Below are 14,278 nucleotides of genomic sequence, written 5' to 3' on the forward strand. Positions count from 1 at the left end.
AGCAGCGCAAATAACAATATAAGTAATCTGCAGTGTTATTGGCTGAGAATGGCTCAGTAGACTTATGGCAGCGGGATGAAAACTGTTTTTATGTCTGGTGGTTTTAGTATGCAGCAGTAGCGGGCCGTGCATTTTACTCCTAGGCCTTCAGTGGCAGCCTGCCTGAATCAAACCATCTCCTAACACCGTCATTATGACGCCACGGCTATAGAAACCATCAGTATTATGCAGGAACGCAGTACAGCAGGATGTTGCATCGCAGACAGGTATCTCATGTAGCGAGAATGAATGCCATCACTAAAGCAAGAAACCCAGTTAAAACAATTCAACAAGTCTCCTTTCGCTGCAGCCACAGCTGCACCACATACATCACACCTAACAGGAGCATCAACATCAGCCCAATAAAATGACAAAAATATATATTTTACTCGTCATAACGTGATGATTTTAACACAAACTCCATCCTCCTTTCTTTCATCATAAACAGTTCAATCACTCTGTTGAGCAGGTAAACCGTGTTTCACTTCCAACATTAGTCCTGTTTTATCACCATGGAGGCTAATGCTGAAAGTCAGGTCTGTCCAGTCGTGTTTCTGGCATAAGTTTTAATTTGCTTTAAGGCTAAGAATGTCCACTTGCTTAACTTAAAAAAACAAACAAACAAAAAAACAAAAAAACAATACTTGATGATGAAGTTATAGCTTGTGCAATTCGCTACAGATACCAATCGCTAGCTTTGGCTAAGCTCTCTGACCATCCAATCAGAGGATGTGAAAGTGATGACATTATCGTAGGCCAGCTAGCTGGCCCTGGGATCCCCAATTCTAAATTTGATTGGTTAAAGCCACAGTTTCATTGCAATGCATTTTAAGCTACCTGTGCCTGCATTTTTGATTCTGAAGCCTCAGGGCAGATTTCTGTGACCCTGGCAACACATGATGGCTGAAATATGATTGGATGAAAAAAAAAAAAAGAAGCTCTAATATAAGTAAAACTGCAAGCAGCGTTTGTCGGGTCCTCGGTCCGCGTTGCGACCTCATGACCGTCTGACCGTTCTTCAAGTTAAACCTGCTTTAAGTTGAAGGAGCCATGTTTCTGTCTCTGCTCAGCCTGTCAGTGAGTGACAGGAGCAGCTGCACTGAGCTGTGATGATGTCATCGTTCTGCATGGCCCTGGCTGAGAGAGCTGAGAGTTTTACTCACTTTCTCTCTCCCACACTGCCACAATTTTCACCAAATGTGTGTAAAAACAAGGAATTTTTGTGGGAAATCTTGCTAGGAAGCCCTCAGTGTCATTTTTAAAGCTGTAGGACCTTCAGGTTTTTGTGTAGATGACCAAATGTCACAGCATGTCTGCACGTCCCATAGACAACCATATAAAGTTTGAGCCGAAGCTGCAACAGCTCATCAAGTGTAACGACTCGCCATTCGAAAACCGGTTGAGAAACGCCAAATCTCTTCAGAACTTTTGTACATCAAGGCCTTCTCTGTCTCCTGTGCGATTTTCAAGCTGGTACGATTTACGGTGTCAGACAAGATAATTTTTTCCCAAAAGAAGTTTTCGCTCATTTTCTTACTTTGAAAGGCAAATTGCGGACTTCCTGTTGGAGATAGGTCAGGGGTGTCGGCGCGAGATTTGTGGGTCTCATTGAGACGAACGTTTTGGTGTTGGTTTGATCTCTGTACGACATTCCTACTGGCCGCAAGGGTAATTTTAGTGTGTTTTTCTGTAACTAGGTGGTGCTAGAGAGCACTTTTGTTCTTTTTTTTTCATTTTATCAAATTTTTCGCCGATTCGGAGGTGCGTGCCAATTTTGGTGAGTTTTTGAGCGTGTTTAGGGGGTCAAATTAAGGGTTTCGCGTTGGTCAGGCAAATAATAAGAAGAAAGAAGCTCTTGCTGCAGCAAGTAGGGGTCCTCGGACCCTAATAATGTAAATAGATTAATGGGAAAATATTACAACGCAAGTCAGTGATGCTGATAGAGCCAGCAGAGAAGGGCTTGCTGGCCCTGACGGCCCACCACTGGTATGCAGCACGCTGTATCGCCTGCTGGAGGGGAAGGGGCAGGACAGTTTATGACCTGGATGAGTGGGGTCTGTGATGATGTTCCCTGCCTCTTCCTGGTTCTACTGGAGTACAGTTCCTGGATGGAGGGCAGGGGGGCTCCGATGATCTTCTCAGCTGTTCATACTGTGCGCTGCAGTCTGTTTCAGTCCTGCAGTGTGGCTGCTCCGAACCACACAGTGGCAGAGCTGCACAGGACAGCTTCGGTGACGGCGGTGTAGAACTGTATCAACAGCTCCTGTGGCAGACTGTGTCTCCTCAGTTATCGCAGGAAGTACATCCTCTGCTGAGCCTTTTTGAGGATGCAGCGGATGTTTTTCTCCCACTTCAGGTCCTGAGTGATTGTAGTCCTCAGGAGCTTGAAGGACCCTACAGCTGACACAGGGCTGTTGCTGATGGTGCGGGGGAGCAGTGGTGAGGACTGTCACCTGAAGTCAACTCTCATCTCCACAGTCTTGAGCTTGTTCAGCTCCAGGTTGTTCTGGCTGCACCAAAACCAGCCGCTCAACCTCCTGCCGATATGCAGACTCGTTACTGTCCTAAATCAGGCTGATGACTGTAGTGTCGTCTGCAAACTTCAAGAGTTTGACAGCTGGGTGTTTGGAGGTGCGGTTGTTGGTACAGAGGGAGAAGAGAAGTGGAGATAGGACACACCCCTGGGGGGCGCCAGTGCTGACAGTCCGGATTGTCGAGGTGATGTCTCCCGTCCTCACCTGCTGACTCCTGTCTGTCAGGAAGCTGGTAATCCACTGACGGATGGATGGAGACACATTAAGGAGGGACAGTTTGGTGGAGAGGATTCCAGAGATGATAGTGTTGAAGCCGAGCTGAAGTCCATAAACAGGATCCTTGCATAACTCCCAGGACCAACTAGATGTTGCAGGATGAAGTGCAGCCCCAGATTGACTGCATCATCCGCTGAATGCAGGAGGTCCAGCAGGGGACCTACTATAAACCTCAGGTGGCTAAACACCAGTCAGACCAAACACAGAGAAATTAAACAAAAATAAACAAATTCCTCGTAAGTGCAGTGCGGAGGCTGCCATCTGCTGTGCCATCTTGAAGAAATTTTTTCCCTGTTCCCATGATGATGGAATAAAGCCCCTAGGCTAAAAAGTAGTAAGACTTTAAATATCTGTTGCCGCGAACACATAGAGCGTTTGAGTTTGGAAAAAATATATTTTTGATCGCACTGTTAGATTAAAAAAAACGGTTGGGCTGGCTCAGTGATTTACCTCTTGTGTAATGTAGACAAAATGCACATTTCCCCAGAAAATCTCATCTTTATCCCTGTTTATGGAGAAGATACATCGCATCAAAAGGTCAACTAACTGTAGTAACTATATATGTCTCGCATGTCTTTAGGAGGGCTAAGTTGCTCAGCCAAATATTTATGCATACATTTGCATAGACAATAAAGGAGCACTTAAATTACGTTACATTGATATGTTTTTTTAATTTCATAACAATTAGTCTGGTATTTGATTAGTTGCTAATCATTTTGCTAAGTGATTAGGAAAAGCAAACATTCACTGGTTAAGTCTTCTTAATTGTGACAATTTGCTGCTCTTTCTTTTCTATGTCACTGCTAGCTGAGTATCTCTTAGCGCTGGACCAGTTGTCACACAAAACAAGTAATTTAAGGCGGACATTTGAGCTTTCAGAAAATGAACAATTAATCTGAACAGAAGAAAAATACCAAGACTAATTTATCACTGCTAGCTGCCCCAGTATCCTTACAAAATATAAACTGTAGTCACATGGTTAAGCAATATGAGCTTGAAATAAGATAAGATAAGATATGCCTTTATTTATCTCACAGTGGAGAAATTCACATCGTTGGTAGCAGCATTCAACAGAGGAAGACATGCACTGTCGAGTGCCAAGGATCCGATCATCTTGACCAGCTGAACAAATCAAATCAAATCAAGTTTATTGTCATTTTGCTGTACATACACAGTAGTACAGGCAAGATGAAAGAGCGTTTCTTCAGGATCATTTGATTAGTATGTTTTGCAGAATGCACATCTGGGACAGGCAAGACACTAAATGTTCACTCTCGCTGTCTCCCGAAGGGGCCGCTGCGTCCATACACGCTGTCATCACGTTGAACATGGCAAACCTCTTCAGGTCCTGGTAGGTCTTCAGGGACACAAAGACAAACACGATAGTGTGACGATGGTGAAGCCACAGATGCTGCCCAGAGCTAGCTGCCTGTTTGTACGCCAGGAACAATGTCGTCCCCTCCAGCTATATGGCCGTCTGGGATGTTATAATGGAGCCATGTTTCTGTAAAAGCAAAAACACAGCAGTATTTCCACTCTCTGCAGATTTCTCCCAGCAAACGTAGCTTGTCTTGTTTGTTATGGAGGGAGCGAACATTGGAGAGGAGGAGCGACGGTACTGGAGAGGTTAGCCTTTAGCTTAGCGTGGATCCCAGCTCTCTTCCCCCTCTTTTGTTAACATTCGCACCGTTTGCGCTTCCTTCTCTCTCGGGTAACTGCCGGAGTAGTTTCCGATTGGACTCCGTGTTGGTGTAGTATGTCCAAATCAAAACTGATTGCCGCAATGCCAGCGCCGTTCACTGTCCTGACGCCCAGCAAACTCTCCCGGCCGCATGTTTTGTGGAATGAACGTGTGGGATAGACAAGACACTCAAAACTTTCACTTTTGTTGTCTCCTAAAGGGGCCACTACGTCTATGCGCACCGCCATCACCATGGCAACATCATCACCATGTGATACCTGATAAGACAGCCCGCCTTACCTGCTTAAATCTGCTCTCATTCTCAGTTTGTTTTGTTTTCTGACAACATTCAAAAGCTCTACAAGAGTAATAAAATTCTGCCAGTCAGAAATTATTTTAAACACAGCAGTATTTAAAGGTCATGTTTGACCTCAAGCTAGTCTTAAGGCATTTCAATATTTAGACCAAGGTAAAACTTTATGTTACCTGCACACTCTTTTTCTAATATTCAGATATGTCTTTTGACAAAGACACAACAAATGCAGGTTACAAAAAAGTTACCATGATCTCTGTGGGAGACAGAGCTGTATATGTGTGACAAACCCAATGATGAAAAAGTACTGACCCTGGTTCCGATGGTCCTTATGATAGATGCGACCTGAGAGAGCTGTGGTGATGCAGTCACTAAATCAACTACACTGAAATCTTTACTATTTACTGCCACTGTTACATTATCATCAATGTGATAGCTTGGAAAGTGTTAAATTGTGGATAAATCAAAATCATTTTCCCCACTCTGACCAATTTAAACAGGATAAACACATCTCTGAGAGAAAATCTTGAGTGTCATTCATCAATGGATACTGCTACAGTATCTCTTTGGTCTGAAGAAATTAATATGTTGGATTTTTCAGTTAAGGTACTGAAGGTCATGGATTGCATAATACACACACACTCACACACACACTCACACACACACACACACACACACACACACACACACACACACACACACACACACACACATTTATTTAGTATCTACATACAGCTAAGTCAGTACAATAAACTTTGAATATTTTTCTTAGATTGAAGATTATTGTGTGGTTCTAAAGAATACTATACACTTCTCAGTTCTTGCAGCTTCTTGTTAGGCCCGATATTCTCTCTTCCTGTTTACCAGCTCACTCTGAGCCGCAGAGCTTGTCCATTATGATATGACTTGGCCTGCCTTTCTGATATCACATTAGCATTCTGCATGGCTGGCATTTTATTCAAGCACAAGCCAGCATGGCACACACCAGAAATGCAGCAACATAAATCTATCTGAACACCACAGGCTCCAGGTGCTTGTGCAGCAGTGCATGCCAACAGTCAGCCATGCCTTGTTCTGATGATGTTTTTGACAGCCTGTTAAGTTGTTTGACAAGGCAAAGTTCTCTTTAGGAAGGACCAAAGCTACTGAATTATCTTTATTCAAATCCAATTATTTTCTGAAGCTTTATGATTATGTATGACCAGGTAATGAAAGCAACTGGAAGAATTCAAATATTTAAATACTCTGAGTGATGTGGTACAGATGGCTACAATGGTTAAGATAACTATGTTTTTAAAAATACTGAACACATTAGTTTCCAAACTGCAAACTCTGAACAGATTGAAAGTAATAGAACAAACTCTACTGCTAAATATAGAAGGATCAAATGAATTTCAGCAATATTACTGCAGCACACTAAAACCTCAAAAGGATGCATTCCAGGAAATCTATATGCTATAAACGATTCCAGCCTATGAACACCAATATGCTGTCTGTACTGACGCATTACACCTTAGTGTTTATCACTTATCACCGCACAAACTTTATTCTTTGTCAAAATCTGAAAAGGGGCTGCTAAAGAAAACAACAACAAAATGCTAAAAATAGTATGAAACTAATATATCAATGCTGACTCGCCACCGCATCAGAGGAAATTGCACCAGTAATACATCTGGGGAAGGCAGGTGTGGAGAGCTAGAGTAGACAACCTTGGCCTGTTTTCAGGAACAGTGGAAGACAGTGAAAACTCTTTTGTGGTAAATTAAAAAGGTCCATCTATAGTCACTTTACATGGACTATGAGTCTCCAAAGAACAGGCAACAGAGCAGCATTTTAATAAAAGTCTATATGAGTCTACCTTTTTCTTTCCACAGTGACTGATTCTGAGTTTTTCATTTGTCTTACATTGCTCACAGCAAGTGGATTACAACTAAAGCATCTTTATCCCTATCTTTAGCATATTTAATAAAAAGGCTTATAGGATTGTTCCTGTTTCTCCAGCAATGCTCTTATGAAGTTTGAGCTTTATGGTTTAAAAAACACTCAAAATGTCAGCTCTAAAATAGTGACTTTTCTCTTTTTCAAGTTCTCTAACAGAAAATTTGCACTTAATTGCTTTCTCATGCAAAAGATAAGTTACAAATAGTCAGTTTAGTAAACATCCCTGTTAGAGTGTCTGCTCAACTAACTTCTAAATAAACTTTTTTCTTAGATATGCTGCCATTTTTATGTGGTCCTTTGGGACAGATACCATCAATTTAGTTCCATCCATCCATTATCTATACATCCTCATTAGGGTCGCGGGGGGGTTGGAGCCCATCCCAGCCGACTTAGGGCGAAGGCAGGGGACACCCTGGACAGGTCGCCAGTCCATCGCAGGGCCACACTTAGAGACAGACAACCAAGCACACTCACATTCACACCTACGGACAATTTAGAATCACCAATTAACCTCAACATGTTTTTGGACTGTGTGGGAGGAAGCTGGAGAACCCGGAGAGAACCCACGCTGCACGGGGAGAACATGTAAACTCCACGCAGAAAGATTCCGGTGCCCCCACCGGGACGCGAACGGGCAACCTTCTTGCTGCGAGGCAACAGTGCTACCAACTGCGCCACCTTGCAGCCCCAATTTAGTTCCCAAGCAAATTAAAACTACAAAAAATTAGGCATGTCCACAACATTGTCATGTCCAAGGACACAGTAGAATTAAGTCATCAATCCGCAATGTGGATTTTATAATGGTTACAGATGTTTTCGGATGTTTATTTGTACCACGTCTCCCTGGGAAGACAACTGCTTACTGCCAAAATGACTGAATCTGCGTGCTCTCTTCCCACCCCAACAATGCTTCAGTGTGTCAAGCTGGATCCATCTACACAAGATGGTGATTATTCATGCTCAGCAGCTAAAAAATAAAAACATTCACATGTTGAAACAAGTCATTCTGCAGATTAACAAGTCAACTTGTGTTATTGCTCGGAATATTTTTACATTTTTTTCAAGCTGTTAAACTTAACAAAGGCAGTTATAGCATTCAAGTCTTCTGTGCTCAAATCCAGCCCTCTGTACAGCAGTACACAGGGAAAGAACACAGCCCAACAGCCTATAAATCACACAGGCAAGCATGTGGATTACCAGTATAATAACAAGAGCGCACATTTCCACTGAAACATTCTTTTGTAGAAGTACAGCATGAACTAACATCAACTCAACTGTCCTTGTATCCTGTACAGTATGTGGTGTACATGGTGATGTATGGTGTCAGCACTTCTTAACACTATACAACAAGGCAACTTTCTGAACACCTTTTATGTTGTGCTGACTGTCATACAGATAGACAGAAAAAAGGGCATTGGAAACCCAGTTACAGTACATATTGATGGTTAATTGTTTGCGGTATCTATATATCGACTGATATTGACCTGTCACAGACATGTTGGTACCACAGTATTTGTTGTCTGATACATGCCAATACAAAAACTTTCTTTCACAGAACATAGCACAGAAAACTATGCTTAGTGCATGTACATATCGTGTCATCACATAGTTTGTCCAGAAAAACAGCTCCAACTCCTTGTTTAAAATACTCTCAGCACTTTCTACAGCACATGTAGCAGTGTATGTATCACAGCTGTGCAGCCAATGGTGCCAACTGAAGCCTAGTCTTCCTGATAAGTTGCTAACTGTGAAACACATTACTGGAAAGTTTAGAAACAATGACCATATATATGTGTTTGTTATACTGAAAATGGAAAATATAAAACAACGAGGGCCAATTTATCAGAATATCTTACTAGCATAAATTTGGTATTGCACCCAAAACTGCAGTTTCAGGCTTCATTACGAATCTCATGTAAAGCATGTTCTGATGCCTAAAACCAGGCTTTCACAGAAAAACGAACATGCTAATGTGCTAAATTACTGTAGATGAATGTAGATTATTTATGATAATATCATTTCAGTAGACATCCCTGCTACTACACAAGAGACAATTAAATGATGGCTTTAAGTGTAGCAGCTTGATTCACAGTCTAATATGTCGATATGGTGGGATACTCCTGAATTTCAATTTTTTTGCCAAAGGCAACAAATAACAAAAGAAATAAAAATCATGATCAACTGTTGTTCTTTGCTCCTCTTCCTGCCAGTCATAACCTTGCATGCCTCTCTCCCTGCCTCTATCTTCACAGGACTTAACACCTCAGTCACTTCACATTCCTGAGCATATCCCGATAAGTCCCTGGTATTTTGCACACGCTGTGCTGCACCGCTTTATAATTCAGCTGTACCACCCGAGCAATGCACATGATATTAAAATCTCTGCAAAAAATTTTGGGTTATCCTGAAAATGCCTTTCTACTATTGAACAGCAACTCCATTTTATGAAAAGTTTTACAACTAGATTGCACTAAAATAAGTAAATAAAAAGATAATACTTTTGTTATTTACTATTATACTAGGCAAGGCGGATCAGTGGTTAGGTTAGGCCTCACAGCAAGAAGTTCACCAGTTCGCGTCTGGTAAGGACACCGGGATCTTCCTGCATGGAGTTTGCATGTTCTCCCCGTGCAGCGTGGGTTCTCTCCAGGTTCTCCGGCTTCCTCCCACAAGGTCCAAAAACATGCTGAGGTTAATTAGTGATCCTAAATTGTCCAGAGGTGTGAATGTGAGTGTGCTTGGTTGTCTGTCTCTAAGTGTAGTCCTGCAATAGACTGGCAAGCTGTCCAGGGTGTACTCTGCCTTCGCCCTATGTCAGCTGGGATAGACTCCAGCCCTCCGTGTCCCAGGTGAGGATTAAGTACAGATAATGGATGGATGGACTAATTCACTAATGCTTAGATATTAATAGGATTAACAGTTAATAGTCTTAACAGGAAAGCATGATACATCCCAGCCAACAAGAGGTACAAGTCAGCAACCAACATTGCTGGTTGACTCTGCATTACTTGTGCTCTTTAAAACTTCCCCTAAACCTGATCACTGCTATGTTGTGAAAGGGTCACATTTGTGTTCCATGTTTGTGGTTGTTGTCTGCCTCAAACGCCAAGTTCAGAGTGCTAGACGAACTGGAGTGTTTGCGAGCTTCATCTAAAGTAAAACTGTAAGATGGAATGAACTCTTACTTTGAGAAGGCCCTGCATACTCTTCCTGTTGTTGTAAAAACAGAGTCGCCTAGCAACATTAACTTCAGTACTCCTGCTAATGCTAACCAGAGAGAACAGGAAACTCTGCAACCAGAACCTACACAAGCTATCGTGGACTTCCTAGTGAAACAACAGAACCTCACTACTCTGCCTCCTCAGAAAATTCCAATATTCAGAGGGGACCCTCTGGAGTACAGGCTATTCATCAGAGCCTTCGAACACAGAGTGGAGGACAAGACAGATAGTGACAAGGACCGGGTGTACCTCATGGAGCAGTACACAGACTGACAACCCAGAGAGCTGGTAAAAAGTTGTCTTCACATGGAACCAGAGCGTGGCTACAGTGAAGCAAAGAAGCTCTTAAAGGAGCACTTCGGAAATGGATACAAGATCTCAATGGCTTATATTGACAAGGCGCTAAGCTGGCTGACTATCAAGCCTGATGATGGGGAGGGGCTTCACTCCTTTGGTCTCTACCTCATTGGATGCCTCAACGCTATGGGCGACTTGGAGTACATGGAAGAGCTCGACAGCGTGTCTAACATGCGAGCTTTAATTGCAAGCTTCCATATAAGCACAGGGAACGATGGAGAAGCAAAGCCTATGCTCTCCAAGAGAAAGAACACCGCAGAGCTAAGTTTAGCGACCTTGTAAACTTTGTGAACCTGCTAGCCAAAGAAGCCTTGCACCCTCTTTTTGGCCACATCACTGATGGAAATAAGGGCCAAGACAAGGCTCACAAAGACGAGAGGTATACTAGAAAGAGTGGTGTTCGTAGAAGCTTCACTACTGCAGCTACAGGAGTCAAGAACCTGGCAGAGACAAAGATTCAGGGTAAGGGTGGATCTTTCAATGGATTCACAAGCCCCTGCCTCTTCTGCCAAGGAGAACAGCATGCCATGGAGAACTGCAAGAGAATGAAGAAGTCCCTTCACATTGAGAAAACAGACTTTCTTAAGAGGCATGGATTATGTTTCAGTTGCTTGAAACAGGGACATATGGCTAAGGCCTGCGATGAAAGGATGAGCTGTCAAATCTGCCAGCTCTCTCACCCAACAGTTCTGCATATGAAGAGCAAAGAACAAAGAACATCTGGTGAAGTAAAGCCAAAGAGAGACTCATGCGATGATGCATCCAAAGAAACAAAGCTCAAGGTCGAGGCTACAGAAGAAGGCGAAGTCAGTTCAGTAGTCTGCGGATGCATCAGCGCAGAGACCAGCAGAGCTACTGGGGCCGGAAACGTGAACAGCATTCTAGCTATCATCCCAGTCCACGTCAAAGGTAAAGAAGGCAACAAGGTGGTTGCTACCTACGCGTTCCTTGACCCAGGCAGTACCTTCTGCACCGAGAAGTTGATGGCCTCACTGAACATCACTGGCAAAAAAAACAGCATCCTGCTGAAAACCATGGGAGGAGAGCAGCTTGTGAAAAGTCAGGTGGTGTCTGGTTTGGAAGTCAGCTGCATAGATAACAATGACTACCTGGAGCTGCCCAGCTTATACTCCCAGAAGGTGATTCCTGCTCACGAACAAAACATTCCACTACAAGAGGAAGTGGACAAGTGGCCTCATCTCAGTCAAGTAAAGATCCCGAAGATTCACGCAGAGGTAGACCTCCTTATCGGGACAGATGTGCCCAAGGCTATGGAGCCATGGCAAGTAATACCCAGCGTGAAAGATGGGCTGTATGCAGTGAAAACACGACTGGACTGGATCGTCAATGGGCCCCTCCGAGGAGATGGTGGCCATGAAACTGCGAGTGGACTTATACAGGTCACCTCCAATCGCACATCAGTGGTCACCCTGGATGAGCTGTGGAGTCAGCAGTTCAGGAACGACTTGCCAGAGTGCCAAGACGACCGACTGGAGATGTCAAGGGAGGACGTCCAGTTTTTGGAGATGGCTTCGCAGTCTGCTCGGCTCACAGAGGGTCACTATAGCATCGGTCTGCCACTGAGGAACACAGCCCTCAAAATGCCGAACAACAGAAAGGTTGCGGAACAGCGAGCTCTCAACCTAAAGAAGAAGTTCATGAAGAATCCTCAGTTCCTGGCTGACTAGTCTATATTCGTGAAAGACTGGATCGTAAAGGGCTATGCAGATAGGGTTCCTAAAGAGGACCTCAGCCGCAGCAATGGAAAGATTTGGTATTTGCCACACCATGGCGTATACCATGCCAGGAAGAAAAGGATCCGCGTGGTGTTCGACTGCAGGGCATCATACCAAGGAACCACACTGAACAGCCACCTGCTGCAGGGGCCTTATCTGACCAGTACTCTGCTCGGTGTCATCATAAGGTTCAGGCAGGAGGAGGTAGCTGTCACTGCGGATGTGGAGGCCATGTTACACCAAGTGAGGGTGCCAGACGAGGATGCAGACCTTCTCCGGTTTCTCTGGTGGCCCTCCGGTGACATCAGCCAAGACCTTGCAGAGTATAGAACGAGAGTGCACATATTTGGCGCCACTTCTTCTCCGAGTTATGCCATTTTCGCCCTGCAGAAGTGTGCACGAGACCACAAAGAGCACTACAGCTCTGCTGGATTCGACACTGTGCTGCGCAATTTCTACGTCGATGACCGCCTTAAATCAGTTCATTCTAAAGAAGAGGCTGTTTCCTTGTGCCACGAACTGAGAGAAATCCTTGCTTCAGGAGAATTTCGACTCGCCAAGTGGGCTAGCAACAGCCGCTTTGTGCTGTCTGCTATCCCAGTAAACGAAAGGGCTGAGGAGCTAAGAGACCTGGATCTCGACCTGGACAAGCTTCCTGTCGAGCGAGCCTTAGGAGTCTGGTGGTGCACGGAGAGCGGCAGCTTTAAGTTTATGATTGTCTTACAAGCAAGACCACCCACCAGTAGAGGCATCCTCTCTGTTGTTGGCTCAATCTACGACCCACTGGGCATCCTAGCTCCGGTGGTCTTGAATGCAAAGAGGATCCTCCAAGAGCTCTGTCGCCTCAAGCTGGGATGGGACGACGACATTCCCGAGCACCTTGCTCAACGGTGAACTAGCTGGATGGAGGCCCTTCGTCTGCTCAGAGTGTCTCGGTGTTTCAAGCCTGAGGGTTTTTGTGGGTCAACATTCAATCAGCTGCATCACTTTGCAGATGCTAGCCAAGAAGGCTACGGAACTGTGAGCTATCTGCTACAGAAGAATGACAACAAACTTCATGTTGCCTTCATTATGGCAAAGGCCAGAGTAGCACCACTCAAGCCCCTCACCATTCCGCGCATGGAACTGGCAACAGCCACCCTGGTTGCGCGTATGGATAGCACCTTGAGATCAGAGATGGAGCTTCATCTACAAGATTCTGTGTTTTGGTCCGACAGCACCACGGTGCTCAAATATATCAGAAACAGAATCAGCAGGTTTCGCACCTTTGTCGCAAATAGAGTTGAGACAATTCTGGAGCTGTCGGAAGAAAGACAGTGGCGATACGTGAATACGGCACAGAATCCTGCTGACTTTGCATCTAGAGGACTCAACATGGAGTCTTTCCTGCGCTGTGGGACATGGATACAAGGAAGCTGTGGTCAACACTACTACAGCCAAAGAACAGTCGGACACAGTTCAGCAGCTCCTGGAGTACTACTCCACCTGGGGCTGTTTGAAAAGAGCAGTCAGTTGGATGTTGAAGCTGAAAGGCATGTTGCTAATTCTGTGCCGCAAGAGAAAGCAATTGAGTGCTTCATTCACACAGTCTGAGTTTCAGATAGAGATGAAAACCTTCAAGGAGAGGCTACCAAAACCCAGCCTCACAGTGGAAAACATGGAAGAAGCTGAGATGGAGATCATTCGCTTCTGTCAACGGCTGAAGTACCATGATGAGATCGCTGCTCTCCAGAAAGTTGATGTCATTAAGCTGAGCAGTCACATCTGCAGTTTCAAGCCTGTGTTGCAGGATGGAGTCCTCAGAGTAGGAGGAAGACTCGGCAGATAGGCGATGCCGAAAGAGGCTATGCACCCTGCAATCCTAGCTAAGGACTCTCCTGTAACAGAGCTTATTCTCAGAGATATCCATGATAAGGTGGGTCACAGTGGTCGTAATTATGTGCTGTCCCAGTTACGAACCAAGTACTGGATCTCTGGTGCTCACGCAGCAATAAGAAGAGTCTTATCCCGGTGTGTCACATGTCGACGCTTGCATGGTGCTGCTGGACAACAACAGATGGCTGATTTACCCCAGGACAGGGTGCTCCCTGATGAACCCCCTTTCACCAACACAGGGGTCGACTACTTCGGTCCATTTGAAGTGAAGCGGGGCAGAAGCTTTGTGAAGAGGTGGGGTGTTA

At 44.5% G+C, this 14,278-nt stretch overlaps 1 protein-coding gene across 3 annotated transcripts in view; it reads right to left on the bottom strand.

Moving 5' to 3' along the window:
- The window catches only part of gdpd5b (glycerophosphodiester phosphodiesterase domain containing 5b), a 59,754-nt gene that overhangs the window by 19,471 nt on the left and 26,005 nt on the right, over window positions 1-14,278 (bottom strand). The gene's annotated exons all lie outside the window — the stretch shown is intronic.

This window comes from Stegastes partitus, unplaced genomic scaffold, assembly GCF_000690725.1.
Source record: "Stegastes partitus isolate 25-593 unplaced genomic scaffold, Stegastes_partitus-1.0.2 Scaffold241, whole genome shotgun sequence".
Lineage (NCBI taxonomy): Eukaryota > Metazoa > Chordata > Actinopteri > Pomacentridae > Stegastes > Stegastes partitus.